The 18,283-nt window shown below is 36.8% G+C and overlaps 1 long non-coding RNA gene across 1 annotated transcript; it reads left to right on the forward strand.

The window, feature by feature from the left end:
- Nucleotides 1-1,022: 1,022 nt before the first annotated feature.
- LOC116658213 lies at nt 1,023-14,495 on the forward strand. The gene is made up of 3 exons (XR_004313444.1): nt 1,023-1,064; nt 5,807-5,869; nt 13,579-14,495. It is a non-coding gene; the product is annotated as an uncharacterized LOC116658213 (long non-coding RNA).
- The last annotated feature ends 3,788 nt before the right edge of the window (nt 14,496-18,283 follow it).

Raw genomic sequence — 18,283 nt, forward strand, 5'->3', positions numbered from 1 at the left:
CCTAATAATTAGCGATGTTGAGCATTCTTTCATGTCCCTGTTTGCCATCTGTATGTCTTCTTTGGAGAAATGTGTTTTTGGGTCTTCTGCCCATTTTTTGATTGGGTTGGTTTTGTTTTTTTGTTTGTTTGTTTGTTTGTTGGTTGGTTTTGATATTTAGTTGTATGAACTGCTTGTATATCTTGGATACTAACCCCTTGTCAGCTGTGTCATTTGCAAATATTTTCTCCCAGTCTGTAGGTTTTTTCATTTTGTTGATGGTTTCCTTTGCTGTGCAAAAAGCTTTTATGTTTGATTAGGTCCCATTTATTTTTGCTTGTATTTCTTTTGCTTTGGGAGACTGATCTAAAAAAATATTGCTATAATTTATGTCAAAGAGTATTTTGCTTATGTTCTCTTCTTGGGCTTTTATGGTGTTGTGTCTTACATTTAGATCTTTAAACCATTTTGTTATTTTATTTTATTTTTTAATTGAAGTACAGTCTATTTACAATGTTATATTTGTTTCTGGTGTACAGCATAGTGATTCAATCATACATATATATTCCTTTTCATATTCTTTTTCATTATAGGCTATTACAGGATATTGCATATAGTTCCCTGTGCTATACAATAAGACCTTATTGTTTATCTATTTTATATATAGTATCTGCAAACTCCAAGTTTATCCCTCTCCTTTCCCCCCCAGTAACCAGAAGTTTGTTTTCTGTGTCTATGAGTCTGATTCTGTTTTGTAAATAAGTTCATTTGTGTCTTTTTTTTTTTCCAGATTCCACATATAAGTGATGTCATATGGTATTTTTCTTTCTTTTTCTGGTGTACTTCACTTAGTATGGCAATCTCCAGGTCCATCCATGTTGCTGCAAATGCATTGTTTCATTCTTTTTATGGCTGAGTAGTATTCCATTGTATATGTACCCCAACTTCTTTATCCAGTCATCTGTCAGTGGATTTAGGCTGTTTCCATATCCTGGCTATGTAAATAGTGCTGCTATGAACGTTGGGATGCATGTATAGACTTTCCTCTGGATATATGCCCAGGAGCGGGATTGCTGGATCATATGGTAAGTCTATTTTTATTTTTTTAAGGAATCTCCACACTATTTTCCATAATGGCTGCACCAAACTACATTCCCACTAACGGTGGGGGAGGGTTCCCTTTTCTCCACACACTCTTCAGCATTTATCCTTTGTGAACTTTTCAGTGATGGCCATTCTGGCTGGTGTGAGGCAATATTTTGTAGTTTTGTTTATGCCACTTTGAGTTTATTTTTGCATATGGTGGGAGAGAATGTTTTACTATCGTTGATTCATGTGTGGCTGTCCAGCTTTCCCAGCACCACTTGTAGAAGAGACTGTTGTCTTTTCTCCATTTCATATTCTTACCTCCTTTGTCATAGATTGACAGTATGTGTGTGGGTTTATTTCTGGGATCTTTATTGTGTCCCATTGGTCTATATGTCAGTTTTTGTGCCAGAACCATGCTGTTTTGATGACTGTAGCTTTGTAGTATTGTCTGAAGTCTGGAAGGATTATACAGCTTTGTCCTTTTTCCTAAGGATTGCTTTGGCAATTCTGGGTCTTTTGTGGGTCCATATAAATTTTAGGATTACTTGCCCTAGTTCTGTGAAAAATATCATGGGTATTTTTATAGGGATTGCATTAAATCTGTAGATTGCTTTGTGTAGTGTAGCATGGCTATTTTAACAATATTAATTCTTCCCATCCAAGAACATAGATTATCTTTCCATTTCTTTGAATTTTCTTCAGTTTTCTTTGTCAGTGTTTTATAGTGTTTATCATAAAGGTCTTTCACCTCCTTGGTTAAGTTTATTCCTAGGTATTTTTTTGATGCAACTTTAAACAGAATTTTTTTAACTTTCTCTTTCTGATATTTCACTTACTAGTATAAAGAAATGCAGCAGCTTTCTATATAAATCTTGTATCCTGCTACCTTGCTGAATTCACTTATTAGTTCTAATAGTTTTTGTGCAGACTTTAGGTTTCTCTATATACAGTATCATATTGTCTGCAAATAGTGACAGTTAGAATCCAGTTTTATAAGAAAATCCCCCTCATTGATCTTTGTTAACATAAACATCCTAGAAAATAAATTTAGTTAATAAATATGATATAGTATTATATATACTATGTAATTAAATGTATAATATAAACATAAATAACTTTTATAATTAATTTAGAAATTTCTGGAGGAAAAAATTTAAGTGAGGAAGAAGGACTATTTTAAAAACAACATGCTACATACTCATTGCATAGTAATAATTTTATAATGAGAAATAAGTCCACTCAAAACTCTTGGAATCTGTCGATCGGCATTGGACTTGGCATCAGCCTTTCAAAATGCTTCACCACAACTATAAAAAATCTGGATTTGAGGTTCACATAATTATTTTACCAGCCTTGATGGCTTGTCACCTCCTGGCTTTTTTAGTAGGTTGGATTTACTGGAAAAGAAAAAGAAAAAGAAAACCTTTGGCAATGTATAGGAAAACAGTTATCAAAGACAATGTGCATTTCCGGTATTTTTTTTCCTTGCACATTGTTGAATTCCAGTTTTACCAATGCTATGATCTAGTAAATTATCAAAGGGTTAAGAAATCCATGCTTCACAGAATTGCATGTTGTATACATTCATAAAAAGTCCAAAAATCGGTCAGAAAAGTAAATGCTTAGGGTCTCCTGTATCTCTTTACTTTGTAATATTACAAAGTATCATTTTATACAATCAAAATGATAAAACAATCCAAAAGAATCTACTTAGAGTCTTCCTTTCAAAGCAAGATGTCTTGAAGTGAGTAGTCAAGTCTAGCCACTTCTCCTTATCTATAAAAACTGTTTCTAGAACTGGTGGGAAATACATTTAGCTTTATTTACCTTTTCATTCATTGAAAATGTCTACTTCAACTTCTTAGACTCTAGATGTGTTTATCTAGGGAATCCCTTCATTTTAAAGATGAATAACTGAGGTCCGGTGATGTTAAAACTGCACAAAGGCAAGCAGCCAGTGAGAAGTAAAGCAAGGAGCAGAGTGCATGAGCACATGCGTGTGTACACACACACACACACCTTTGTATCACTGCAGTGTGGCTTCTTGTCTCACCAAGTTTCAAAAACTTTTCAAAGGTCATTAAATCCAGCGGTCTATCTCATTCCTCATCCATTGAGATTCTAGATGCTTCTCTTTTCTTATTAAATATTTTGTGATACACAGTATACTTCTCTGACTCTCCCCTCTACCTTTTCCCTCCTCTCAAATGCTCAATTATCTCCCTTAATGTCACCTGTCACCTATGTGTAGATGACTCCCAGATCCACATCCTCCAACTCAAGTCCATCCACCCAGATTCTTAACTCCAAGTGTCCACAGAGTATTTCAACCTGCCTGTCCCAACTTCATTCAACACAGCTAAAATTAACACACATCGCCCACACATGTCTGTATTTTCATCACCCACATTTCTAGTTTCAGTCACTTGCCTCCTCATACCTTTCACCATAGGTGTAAAATCAGCCAATTCCTGTGATAGGAAACACTGAAAGAGAAGCAGAATCTGGAAGGAACCATGGTTCAGTCTTGAGCGCATTTAACTTGGGGCATCTTTGTAACACTTAATTAGAAATGGAGAAATAGGTTTTGGATGTGGTCTAGAGTCTTTTCGTTGTCTCTGATACCAAATCCTTAAGAATCACTTCATAAGTAATATTTTTTAAATGACATTCATTAAACATGTTTGTTTCAAAAGAATTATTTTAAACCATTGACACTTTCTGCACCACTCCAGATACAGATATAATTTTAAAGGCTTTAATTGCTTCAACTGAGACAAGCTGATTTTACAGTCTTTCACAGATTTCTTCTGCGAGTTTAAACATTTCATTGTTTCTGTGCATGATGCTTATGTCTGTGCCACAAGCAGAAAGTAAACCAGCTCAGACTAACCCTTGATATTTCATCTCGATTCCTCCAAATGGTTTTTGTTCCTCTACTGTTTAGTAACTTGGCACAGAATGTGTAACTAATGAAGGGTAATGTTTGCCTGTTGGTAGAGAATTTTTTTCAGGTCTCCCTCCAATATAATGTATTTATATTTAAAGATAATTTTGCCTAAAACTAAAAATTTGAATATTTGAATGCTAAGTCCACTTTTATTTTAATATCTTAGTTTTTAGGACCATCACAGTTAAAAATGATACCTCATGCTGACATGAAGATCAAGATGAAAGAAACCCACTATTGACCACACTTACTAAACTATAATATCAATTATCAAATCTCATTCACCAAATATCACAAAGGTTTTTTCATTAAAATTCAGTTAGTAATTTCCCATGTTATCAATAGTTCATCTTGGAAACTAATCCAAAGGTATGCATTTAAAATTTTGTGTTATTTTTAATAATAACTCTATGGCATCATTTCTTCAACTCAAGTCAATAAACTTAGAATGGGAAGTCTTCCCGTGAACATAACAGTTCTGTAGATTTGTTGGGAAGACTGCACTTTCCAGCTCATGGTCCCTATGTGGTATAATCATGCCCACATACAATGATGGGAAACATCCCTAGCTAGGTGAGCTAATGACGCATGTCCCCCAGCAGCCTACCCTGCATGAAGTTGATATTATTATACCCTCTGCTTCAGGTATTTCTCTTCAGCTTAGAAGCTATAGAGGAACTAGCAGAACTGGGCAGATGCAGATTGTCTTTTCCAGGGGAGTGATTGCCTTCTGCAATCAAGCATGATAAAAATCTATGATCCTTTATGGATATTCAAAGGCATTGCCTGTAGCATTTCTAAAAGATGTAGAGAGGACCAGAGAAATGTTTTACAAAAGCCATGTATGATATGTGTCTTCAGGAAAGCGATATAAATGTATGGCAATTTAAAGGAGTTGTAAGTGATACATATTCTTCATGTCCTAGGATAGAGAAAAATTGAATTAAAATAACCAGGAGTTTCCTCCACCATTATGAATTTCACTTCTTTAGCTCTGACGATAAAGTTTTGGCAAATCAAAACAGAGATTTTTTGGCAAATCAAAACAGAGATTTTTATATTTTTCTGACTTACGCAAAAGGAAATTATTTGTATATGCCTATTGAAAAAGAAATAGTATTGAAAACCTATGGTATCCAAATCACCTGACTAAATAAGTGATCAATACTCTACCATGTACTCAATCATAGCTAATATGCAATCATTTGAAGAATGAGGAAGAATATTTTAACATAAGCCCATTCAGTGGATGTAGAATTCAGAGAGTGATGTCCCATCAATTAACAACTAAAATGAGAGTTATCAAAATGTTCTCTTCTTTGTTAGCTTCTAAAATAATTACACCAGCAATATGGTCTCCATTCGGCAGGCTGTTTCTACCAACTGGCCGGACAACTATTTTCTCAAATTAAATTAATTCCATACTCTAGTTTACAGAAACAAGTCTCTGTTCAACAGCCACCAGAGAGACATATTTCCAATAGGACTTATCTTCAGGGCAAAAAAGTTCATACTTCATTAACTCTTCAAAAAAGTGAAATAGGTCTTGCATTAATCAGAAGGAGCTTTGACATGGGAATCGGCAGATTTGGTTTCCATTCTGGGTCTGCCACTAACCAGAGATGTGTCCGTTTGACAGATGCCTGTGACACATTTAAAGGTGTCTAATCCTTTTAAAGTGAGATCCATGTGTTAAAAATTTTTTTAACATGAATAAACAAATACACAACAAAACTGCCTGTGGCAGAATTACTAACTGTCCGCCAAAATCTATTTTTCTTTCCTTAGACTACATTTCCCAGTCTCCCTTGTAATCTGATGGCCATGTGACTAGATGCATCTTGAGGGAATGTGAGTATTAAGTAATGTACACCCCACTTAAGCACTTAATCTTGTAAGACAGCATGTTTTCACACGTTCCCTTTCCCTCCCACCAGCCACACCGTGGACATGGCAACCAGCCTCAATATGCCAATGACAGTATGCTCTGGTTATCCAAGAATGACAAGTTAGAAGGAGCCTAGGTCCCTGAGTCACAATATGAAAGATGTCACTCACTGACCTGAACCTGCTTTAGGTAGTTACGTGGGAAACAAACTTACCTTGTGATTAAACTATTACATATTTGGATTTATTTATCAGAGAAGGTTAGCCTACAAAAACTAACATGTCCTCTAAGAAACCGTGTGACTTACTGATTCAGTCACCTGAAATACCTTTCAAGAATTGGAAAGATACGCAGAATACTTTAAGTAAAATGAGCATGTGTCAGCAAAACAGATTTTAAGAACATTTTTATTAAAATGTGTCTATTAAATTAACATTCGTATATAAGGGTATGTAAATATATATTTGAAGAGAGACAGTGTAGTCTAGTGATTGAGAGCGTGAATCCCAGTTTTATCAGTTATTGGCTGTATGATTTGGAGGGAAAAAAATCACTTTTCTGCACTTTGGTTTGTTCATCCCTAATATAGAGATGAGTATAATAGTCCTTACCTATTGGGTTGTTTTAAGGAGTAAATGAATTAATACATGAATAGCAGATAGTAAAGGTTATAGAAATTTTAGTTACCATTATTATCATCATCACTATAACATAGAGAAAAATATAGAAAGATACACACTAAAATGGAACTAAGACTCTTTAGAGTATGGGGTTGGAGGAAAGAATCTTTCCACTTTCTATTCTTGTTTAAATTTGTCAGAATAAACATGAGCATCTGATTATTAAAATTCTTATAATTCCCTGTGATTACTAAACATCCAATAATTTTAAAAACACATTCAAAAGAAGATAATTACCTTTTCATCAATTTATGTTTTACCTGTTTCAGATTACAGGTTTTTGTTTCAAAAGTGCACATGAAGAAAATGTTTTATAATCAACAAGAAAAATATAGTCTGAATTGGCAAAATCAAATAATATTTTTAAATGTTTATTTTATAAAGAGTGGTAAAAGCTATTTAACAGCAAAAGTGCTTAGAATGGAGTGATTTCAATTCAGCAGATTAAACATTTTAAAAATACTTCTATGTAATTGGTACTAAGGATACAAGGGAGCAAGAGTCACAGTCTGCTTTGAGCAAAAATATAGTTTGAAGAATTCTTTAGAGAAACTTAAGTTTTCTTTTTAATTTCTAAAAAATTATTTAAAAATAAATGCATACTTTCTAAAACACTAGAAAAGAGAAAATGCAAAATATATACACAAAGAACAGAAAATAAAAGGCAGAATGAGATAGAAAAAAACAGAGCAAGAGAAAAAATAAGACCAAAGATACAAAAATAGGTATAAATGTGATAAATTACATCATTAGAATACAAAAACTTTTTTATTGAAGTTTACAATGTTGTGTCAATTTCTGATGCACAGCATAAAGTTTCAGTCATACATATATATACATACATTCTTTTCATTACAAGTTACAGAATATTGAATATAGTTCCCTGTGTTATACAGTCGATACTTGTTATTTATCTAGTTTATGTATAGTGTTATTATCTGCAAATCTTGATCTCCCAATTTATCCCTTCCCACCCTCTTCTACCCCTGGCAACAAGTTTGTTTCCTATGTCTGTGAGTCAGTTTCTGTTTTGTAAGTAAGCTCATTTGCATCTCTTTTTTAGATTCCATATATAAGTAATATCTTACAGTATGTTTCTTTCTATTTCTGGCTTACTTCACTTAGAATGATGCTCTCCAGGTCCATCCATGTTATAGCAAATGACATTATTTTATTCTTTTTTATGGCTTTTATTGCTTTTTATGGCTGAGTAGTATTCCATTATGTATACCACAATTTCTTTATCCAGTCATCTGTCTGTGGACATTTAGGTTGTTTCCATGTCTTGGCTATTGTGCTGCTATGAACATTGGGGTGCATGTATCTTTTCAAATTAGAGTTCCCTCCAGATATATGCCCAGGAGCGGGATTGCTGGACTATAGGGTAAGTCTATTTTTAGCTTTTAAGGAATCTCCATACTGTTTTCCATAATGGCTGCACCAAACTACATAGAATACAAAAACTTAATTCAACAAGTATATACACTGTTTTGAAAAGCCACATCTAAAACAAAGCATCTCAAAATGTTACAACTATAAGGATGAGCAAAGGGATATTAAATAAATGCAAACAAGAAAGCAGAAGTCACGATACTAATAATACATATAATACAATAAAATTCAAAGTATATTAAACAGAACAATAAAGCTTATTTCATAAATATGAAGGATGCAATCACACTGAAACTGTAACTCGCAGAAGTCTTTTTGTGCTTGTGTTAGTTTTTATTGCTGCATATGACCACAATCTTAATTGTTTAAAACAATACCCATTGCTATCTCTAGTTCTGTAGTCTGAGGTCTGGGCATGATGCAGTTGAGTGCTGTGGTCAGGATCTCACAAGATGAAATCAAATCAAGATGCCAGTGAATCTGTGTTCTCATCTAGTGCTTCTCTAAGGCTTGGGGTCCTCTTCCAAGCTCATTCAGGTTACTAGCAGAATTCAGTTCCTGGAGGTGGTAGGACTGAGATTCTTACTGGCTGTTGCCTGGGGATTGCCTTACAGCCTCTTCCTTAGGTAGTTCACAAGATAGCAATTTCTTTCTTCAAGGCTAGCATGAGGATCTCTCTCACTTCATATATCTCCAACATCTTCAATCTCTGGACCTTTAAATTATTTTTTAAAAGGCTCACCTGATTTGGTCAGGCCCACTCAGGATAATCTATCTTTTGATTAACTTAAAGTTGACTTAATTATATGCGTGAAGTCCCTTCACCTTCGCCACATAATGTAACCTGATCATGGGAGAAATACCCTATGGTATTCACAGATCTCTCACGCTCAGGAGGGGGGCGTATGCATGGTGTGTACACCAGGAAGCAGGAGTTTCATAGACCACTTTAGAATTCTGCCTGCCACAGTGTTAAATCATTGTTCATAAAAATACATTAAGTAACAACTGTGAAAGGTGCAAAAAGATGATTTTTTAAATTTAAAAGTAGTGTGCTCTTAATTCATATTTTTCTCTTAGACTGAGTAGACAAAATAAATTTGACTCTGATATAAAAATCTAGATTATATCATTAACCAGACTGATTTGGAAGATTATTAGAACTCTAAAAATAGAGAATATACTTGTTTTTCCACTGTTTTACGGACTTAATCCTATATTAGGGTAAAATAAAGCTCTTAGAGTCTGAAAACTAAGTATTACGTGGGCCATAGTGTCTGAGTGGAAGGCAATAAAACTAAAACAGAGAAGAAAATATTAAGCAAAGCAGCTCACCGCTGAACAAGTTTAATTACTCTTCTGAATAATTCTTGAAGAAAAGAAGAAAGCAGTAATGAAATAACAAGTTAGCAACAATGGAAGCGCCACATACAACAGATTATAGAATGGTAAGCATTCTGGCCAAAAAGTTAGGAAAAGAAGATAAACATATCAAAGATATTGGAGAAATAAATTAATACAAATAAAGCAAAAATCAGAGTTACAACAATTAAGGGGTTATTTTTTATGCTTGAAAAGGTAGAGAAGAGTGTAGAAAGAGCTATACTGACTTAACATGGATAGTCATCCTTTACCAACAATGGTTTGAATTTGTTGTAATAAGCATACAGTACTTTTGCAATTAAAAATAGATTAGAGGAAGGCAAATAAATAAGGAATATTCTGTTTTTTGAAGATTAGCTACAAAGTGTTAATTATACTATTTTTCCAATATCTTATGGAACACATTTAAAAATCATACAGTAGTTCAAAATTAATATCTCAAATTCAAAAATTATAGAGGCATTGTTTCTGAGCTCACAATGATAAAGCTAGAAAATAAGAATTAAAAAACAACTAAAAGGCTAACCATTTGATAGGTGATTGGTTTTTAAATTTCTTCAGTGGTCACAAATATTTTTAGGTTTTTATCTTCTTGAGTCAATTTTGGCAATTTCTCTTTTTCTAGGAAATAATCCATTTCTTCTGGGTTTTCAAATTTGTTAGAATGAAGTTGAACATCATTTTCTGTTTTATGTTTATAAATTGTGTCACATTTTTTAGGCTGAGTTGCAGCATTTTAAATTATATATTCTTTCTCATTCTTAATGTTCTGTAGCTGTAATTTCTTCTTTTTTTCTTAATTAACATTGCCAGAATTTTATGTGTAGTATTGTCTTTTCTTCAAAGAACTAGTTATTGGACTTATTGGCAAACTATCATTCTGTTTTCTAATCTTTTAATTTTTGGTGCCTGGTTTACTTCTTTTTATTGTTTTACATTTATAAATAATCCTACAGGGAATATGTTTGACTTGCATCTTAGTACCATCCATCTTATTAATTTTCCCAATCTGATAGGCAAAAACACGGTATGGCCTATTTATGGACAAAATTGATGGGGGTGGGGGTGGGGCAGCATACTGTATGAAAAGCAGGTAAGTTATCATGGTTAGTTAGTGAGAATAAAATGAGCCAAGATATTAAATTTAGAGAAGAGTATAGAGGTCAACAAAACTGTATAATAAGAAAGAAACTGGAGAAGAAACCAGTAGAATTGTGGAATCAGTCCTTTTCACGTTCATTCGTACCAGCACTTGACAGTTAATAAATATTTGTTCTTTGTCTTTCATAATAGTTTTCCATTGCTGGCTGGATCAAAGCCAAACTCAGCCCCCTTCTCTTGACCTTCCTGCACATGATGACACTTTCCAGCATCTCACTCTCTTGCTAGCCTCTTTCCTCCCTTAGACCATAGTCATTTTCTTCATACACCCTACCTATTTTCAGCTTTTTATCTCATCTACCCACACCTAAAAATCTTTCACCTTATCCCCAATTCTCATCTTTTGAAAGTAAAATCTAATCCTAACCTAAAATAGTCTTTCCTTTTACCAGAATTTCGTGGGCACTGTATGTATACATACATATAACTCGGAGCTAGTCAACAGTCCTTGGTTTCTGTTAGTATAAAACAGAGAAGACTAGATCAATTATTTTTAAGATTCTCAGGTTCTGAAGTCAGGTTTGGAGTGTGTGGTGGAGTTCTTAGCTTTGTAAATTCCTCCACCTACTGGTTGCCTGAAGTCAGTTTTCGCTATATGAGTTTGATGTTGCTTTATCAGTCTGACCATTTTTAAGAATAGCATGTGCCTCTAGTGAATGCTGACACATTTATAATTCCCTTTGAATTCCTAAAGTAACAAATTCTGTTATGAAGAAAACGTATTCTTATAATACACAATATTTAAAAGCAGATGATAAATTTCCTAATGCTGTTTCATAACCACTGGAGGGCACAAAAGTATTACAGAGCAGTTTGCTCCACGTTTGGCTAGAGAAGGGAAAGGTGCCTTATTTTATGTGTATTTGTAAAAGTTAGAAATCAGATTATTTTAAAATTTAATGTTTCATTTGGTGCATCACACTTCTTTTTGGAAGAAACCTCAGTGTATCAGATCAGACAAACCTTTATTCTAAAGTAGACTTTAGAAAGCAATTTGCCACCATGGGTTTGTCAAATATTACAATAAGAAGAGTTGAAATATACTGATAAACTAAATCTCACTAAAAATTCAAGCTATCAATATTAAAACAACAGATTCATGGCTGCCCGATTTTCAGGAACTTTTTTCAGATGCCCTAGCAAAACATGGATTCGAACATGGTTTAAAATAATCAGCGACTTCCCTAACATCTTGTCTTCCAGAAGAAACTCCTGGAAGATTAGAATGCAGTTATTATCTCTATGTCCCCCTCTTCCATTCCCTCTTCAGCCTTTCACACTTCACCTTAAGACACTACTCAGGTAAAGCCATCGGTGACCTTCTAATGTCCAAATCCAATTAAATTTCTTTAATTAGAAGGATCAGAAACCAGCACTTGCTACCTAACACTTTAAGGGAATTTATAAGAAGGATATCACAGCCTCTGAAATTAAAGGAAGAAGTGTGGGTAGCGCAAGAACTAATCAACAGTCTTGTCAGGGATCCCTTCTGGAATTAAATTTATGCCATCCCTGAATCACTTGGTTCAAGTTTTCAAGTTCTAGGTGAACACATCCAGTTTGCTGAGCTTGGGTCGCATACCCGTCCCTTGGCTCAGAAATGACAGAGCAGAATGTCTGAAAAGTCCTACCGCAGCTGCATGTGTTGACAGAAGGGTTATTCAGTAGGAGGAAAGTGGAGTGCTGTTATCAAAAGAGGGGAACATAGGGTAGTCAAAAAAAGAAAAATCCCCACCACAGTTTTCATCATCCTTGAATTTTTTTTTTATGATTTTGACACCAGCTCTCTCCTTATGGAAGATCTCTCCCACTCAGTCCTCCTTTACTTCCCACCTCACCAGCTATTCTTTCTCAGTCTTTTCATCACCTTCTCCTTCAACATTCCCCTGGTCTCTGTTCTTGGCTTTCTTTTCTTTCCATTTCATAGAATTTTCCATCTACTGGTCACTCCAAGGACCACTTGTACACTTATGACTCCTCAACCTGTATCTTTGCAGATGGAATATATTCAATAGCCTGTGCCCACTGGCTATCCCACAGGCACCTCACTGCTCCTGTCTGCCATCTTGCACTTCCTTTGGCCATCTCTCATTTCCATGAATGGTGTTACAGTCCACTCATTTAGGCATCCAACTCAGAAACTATGTGATGCTTCTCTCTCTTTCTTTCTCTCTCTCTCCCAAATCCATTCAGATTCTGCAAATTGTGCTTCCTTAATTTCACCCCAATGTCTCCTCTCCTTTACTCCCCATCTCTATTGCCTTGATTCAGGTTCTCATCTTATGTAGACTCTAGTCTTCCAGCTAGGGTGTTCCTGTCTCCAATTTGAACCACTCCACCCCATCTTCCCCATGGCTACCAGAGGGATATTTCTAAAAGACAAATAGAGCCAGGTTTATCTCTAATTAAAGCTCTTCAATAGCTTCTGTTGTCTACAGGATAAAATCAGCCCCAACTTCACTTTCTCTTCCTTTTCTTTCCCTTTCCTTCCTTTCTTCCTTCTTTCCTTCCTTCCTTCCTCCCTCTCTGTCTTTCTTTGCCGTTAAGAGTAATAGATATACATAGTTTTGGGGTTTTTTTTAGGGAGAGGTAATTAGGTTTATTTATTTTTAGAAGCAGTACTGGGGATTGAACCCAGGACCTTGTGTATGCTAAGCATGCACTCTACCACTTGAGCTGTACCCTCCTCCCCCACCAGATATACAGAGTTTAAAAAAATCAAACAATAAAAGAGAAATGGAAATACTCTGCCCCACCTTTCCGCATTCCAGGACCCCTCCAGCTCCCTAGAAGCAAGCTTACTGTTTACTGCAGCAGCAGTAAACTTTAGCACAGATCACTGGCCAGTATTCCTGGAGTGTTTCATGTGACACTGACATCAGCCAGGTTTTCAATGGCAACCACAGCAAAAGCTGCCAGGAGAAACTTCTCCCCGGTTCTCTTCAGATGTATGATGTAGATGCCATCACTTTTCTTTTTGTGGATATGAAACCATGGGCAATCATTGCTCAAATACATTTCACCTGCTTTCACTAATAAGGTGGTTTTAATTGCAGGTCCTCCAAGCGGCACGAAGCCTAAAAGTAAGACGTTTGACTGAGTTGTTTTCCAGGAACTTGGAGTCAGCTGTGTCTAGTTCCATCCGCGCTGGTTAGGACCACCCACCTTCCAGCTGGGTATGCGCCAGGGTCTGCTCCGTGACCTTTTGACGTCAGAGGGCAGAAAATGCGCCTCGGAGCATGCTAAAAGCGCCTCCATATTTGAATGGGAAGAGGCCTGTAGCTTATTACGCCTGCGCAGGAGGATGGTTACGGCACCTTTTCCCCAGTCACCTTTCCCCATGTCCCCAGGACTCAAACTGCTCTGCTTCTTTATTCTTTATCCCACAAATACCCTGAGCCCCTTGCCTTCAGGGAGTCCGATTTGAGGTTTGTCCTCCCATATCCTCTCTTGGCTGCAGACCTCCGCTTCTCCACCTTTCGGCTTGCTGAGCATCCGGCAAAATGAACCTGGTTTGGTAACAGATGTACTGTTTCATTTGGAAGTTGAAGTCGATGCCGCCGAGGTAGGTTCCTGCTACTTGGAAATGAAGGACATTTCCTCCTTCCATTTGCAGGATATCAGGGGTTCTGGACATTGTGAAAGTTTCCTCTTGAGTTATGACGGGAACTCAGAACAACGCCAAATGGATCCCTTTCTGGGTAGTACCTGCTCTTCCTGGTATTAATGACTGCCTTTCTTTTTAAAATTTGTTCGGTGTTCTCTATACCTATCCAACTATGTTCTTTTAATTGTCAAATGCTCATCGGTATTATTCTCGACAACTCGTATTTATGGATTTCACTTTTGTTTTGAGGACTTCTTTCCCCATGCCTCTCTACTCTTTTATTTTTTTTTTAATTGAAGTATAGTTAATTTACAATGTTAATTTCTGATGTACAGCAGTGTGATTCAGGTATACATGTATATATATATATTCTTTTCGTATTATTTTCCATTATAGGTTATTACAAGATATTGAATGTAGTTCCCTGTGCTATACAGTAGGACCTTGTTGTTTGTCTTTGGGATTGTTGTTTTCTTATTTATGGTATCTGCCCCCTGGTGGATGAGGCTGGACTAGAGGCTTATGCAGGTTTCTTGGCTGGAGGAGTTGGTGCCTGCCCACTTCGAAGCTTGGTCCTGGATCTCTGGTGGGTAGGGCCATGTCTAGGGGGCCTCTGTGGCTCAGGAAGTTGGCTGATGGGTGGGGCTGTGTTCCCTCCCAGTATGTTGTTTGCCCTGAGGCTTCCCAGCCCTTTAAGCCTACAGGCTGTTGGGTGGGGGCTAGGTCAAGGTGCTAATGATCCAATCAAGATGTCAGTCTCCAGGAAAGCTCACATAGATGACTACCACCAGCTTTTATGTTCCCTGGGTGAGCCACAGCCATCCCCTACCTCCCCAGGAGACCTTCCAAAACCAGCAGACAGGTCTGGCTCAGGTTCCTATGAGATCACTGCCTCTGCCCTTGGACCTGGCACATGTAAGATTCTGTGTACCCTTCCCAAGAGAATGAAGTCTGTTTCACCCAATCCCATGGGCTCCTAGAGTTAAGCCTCACTGGCCCTGCCGGGGTCTCCTCCTCCCGATGCTGGAACCTCGGGCTGGGGAGACTGACATAGGGCTCAGAACTCCCACTCCTGTGGGAGAGCCTCTGTGACTTAATTATTCTTCAGCTTGTGGGTCGCCCACCTGGGGCCTGATTATATCACGAGCCCGCTCCTCCTACTGTCCCACTGTGTTTCCCTCTTTAATGTTTCCAGTTGAAGATCTTTTTTCCTAGGTTCCAGTCTTTTGTTTTTTTTTCCCAATGGTTGTTTAGCTGTCAGTTGTGGTTTTATTGTCACGAGAGACACGAGCTCATGGTCCTATCACTCCAATAGCCAACACTTTTTAAAAGTTCTTTTAAGCGTATCTCTAGACATTATAATTTAGTCTTGCTCTTTAATTTGACGTCTTTAAAGTCTCCTTTAATCTAATGGTTTTCTCCATTCTTTGTCTTACAATTTATGTATTGAACTCAGCTGTTTGACTTGTAGGGTTCCCCAGAGTCTGGATTTTGCAGATTGCATACTCATGGTCATTTCAATATGCATGTTTGTCCTCTGTTTCCTGTAAATTGGCACTTGGCTCCAGAGGCTTGATTAGACTCGGGTTTAATCCATTTGGTGATACATTATTATGAATTTATGTATTTAAACATATTTAATGTGTTTCAGTCCCTGTTACCCTTATTGAAACTCAAATTGTCCCATCTTTGGCCAGTGGGGACCCTCTTCAGGTTGGCTCCAGGGTCCTTTGGAGATGACCCTAGAAGTCTTTAATAGTTCCTCTGCTCTTAGTATGACAAGGTATTTTATGTTCATTCTATGTATTTCCTGACCCAGACCTAGAATCATCCATTTCTCCAAGAAGTCCTTGTTTCCTTTAGTGGGACTTGGTATTTCAAGACCACGGACAAGGTGATAAGGATGATCATTGCTACTGAAAAGATGCAGGAAATTAGATAGAGCATTCAGACTAATGATAATTACTTGTTTTACCCCACATTACACGTGCATTCTCAAAATAATAATAGTAATATTAGCACCGTCAATACACTGAAAAGTGTAAAATTTTTTGCTGATGATCTCCTCAGAGCCCCCTCCTGCTTTGTAGTCACTTGGTACTAATGTTCAGCATATAAATCCATCTCAGATTATACTCTTTGACTCTCAGCTCCGAAATCTTTGCTTGCTGTGCAGTAATGGAGATGAGCTCTGTAAATGCGTTTCCCAAGCCAGCTGGTTTGTTAGTCTTTGTCAGTAGAGGACACTGTTGGGCTGCAGGGGGAGGCACTGGAGGAGGAAGAAGCTTCTCTTCCTGATTCTCTCATGCCTATGCACTTACCTCCTTGGGCTCCTGCAGAGTGTGTGGTTCCTTTCAGCAGCACCCAGTAGCCAACAACAAGCAGCGACTTCCCACAGCAGCGTCCCCCAGCACACCGCTTTTTGGGTGGCTTCAGAGTGGTGTGCTGCTGGCAAAGCACCTTCCTGGAGGTGGCTTCTCTGGGCACTCTGCAGTGAATTCTGCTGAAGGCACCTCCCTGTGGATGGATAGTTTCTCCAAGAACTCCAGAGAGAGGGTTTCTAACAAGTCCCACTGAGGCCACAGCAGTGAGCCAGTCATGCCCTCTCCAACAAGGAGATGGGGGGACGTGTTTCTTGATCACTCTATTTCAGTCCTGGGAGTGGTGGCTGCTCCCTGTATCTACTGTTCCTATATGGTAGGCGTTCTCTTTGCCTTTTACTAGTCAGCCCCCCTTGATTCCAATTCCATTAATAATTCTTCATAGTAAATATTCTCTGTTCAAGTTACTGTGTAATTTCTATCTCTTGACTGGACCTTGACTGAAAGAAACCCTCATTTAGTCTTCATTCTAGATGTAACATTTAAAATTCACTAACTGTCTTTCTGTCACTGGCAGTAATTTTGGTTGCCAAGCCTCATTCTCTAGTAGATTTCTCAGGAAGAACTAAAATAAGTAACAAACATTCTGAGTTCTTTCATTTTGCAAACAATATGCTTTTATGCTTGAAAGCCAGTTTTGCTGGATTCAGAGTTCTTGGTTCTCGTTTTCTTACTTTGACTATTTTAAATGTTTCACCATTTTCTCCTCACATGAAGTGTTAATGTTGAAGTGTTACGGTAATCCAATTTTCTCTCATAAATTATTTTTTTGGCCAATGACAATTTTTCACTTTACATTCTTTCAAACATAAAGTCTAGTAATTTTACTAGAATACATTGTTCATTCTCAGTGTTTTCAGGTATACCAGTATACTCTTTCAGTATGAGGTTTCAAAGACACATATGAATATGTACATGAACCTAAATAAATAGAATATGTATATTCTATTCCAGGAAAATGTGTTGTATATGTTCTGTTAGCTAGTTTTGGTTTCTTTATCAGGAACTCTTTAACCATACATTGGATCTTCTTTACCTATCTTCAATATTTATCTTTTCTCAATCATTTCTACCTCTTTCTATATTTCTTTATTTAAAAGCTCATTTCCAGGGGGTGGGTATCGCTCAGTGATAGAGTGCATACCTAGCATGCACAAGGTCCTGGGTTCAATCTGCAGTACCCTGTTTAAAAAATTAATAAACCTAAAAAAATTACCACTCTCACTTTAAAAATAAAATAAAATCTCATTTTCAGATTCTAGTTCTCTTGGGCACCATCTGTTGTTCGTTTACTCCTGTGTTCCTTCTAGTTTAGTATTTTCTGAAACCACTTTTTGTCTTAATTCTCATTCTTTCCCAAGTTGTTTATTTCTGAGTTTTTCTTATTCTGATTTATTTTGCTCTTTCATGTCTTACATACTTTTCTGAATGTCTTGAGAGTTTTGATCTGATTTTTTCCAGCACTGACACTATACAACTTTCTATTTGTGGTTTGATCCCACCCTCTTGTATTTGGGGGTTTGTAGAGTTAATCTGTTATCTAATTTTGTTGTAAACATTGTCACATGCATTCTTGGTTTCACTATATAGTCTGTTTTTATGTAGTGATTCATGGAGATTCAAAACTCATGTACTGCCATCTTTCCAGAATCCATTTATGTCTTTGACTCATGAATACTTCTCTTTATATCCCTGAGATTTCAATCTTTCACTGAACATGATGGGAAGGGATCAGAATATTGCTTGGATTGGCAGTGGTGCATTACATCCTCA

Source organism: Camelus ferus, chromosome 20, assembly GCF_009834535.1.
Source record: "Camelus ferus isolate YT-003-E chromosome 20, BCGSAC_Cfer_1.0, whole genome shotgun sequence".
Classification (NCBI taxonomy): Eukaryota; Metazoa; Chordata; class Mammalia; order Artiodactyla; family Camelidae; genus Camelus; species Camelus ferus.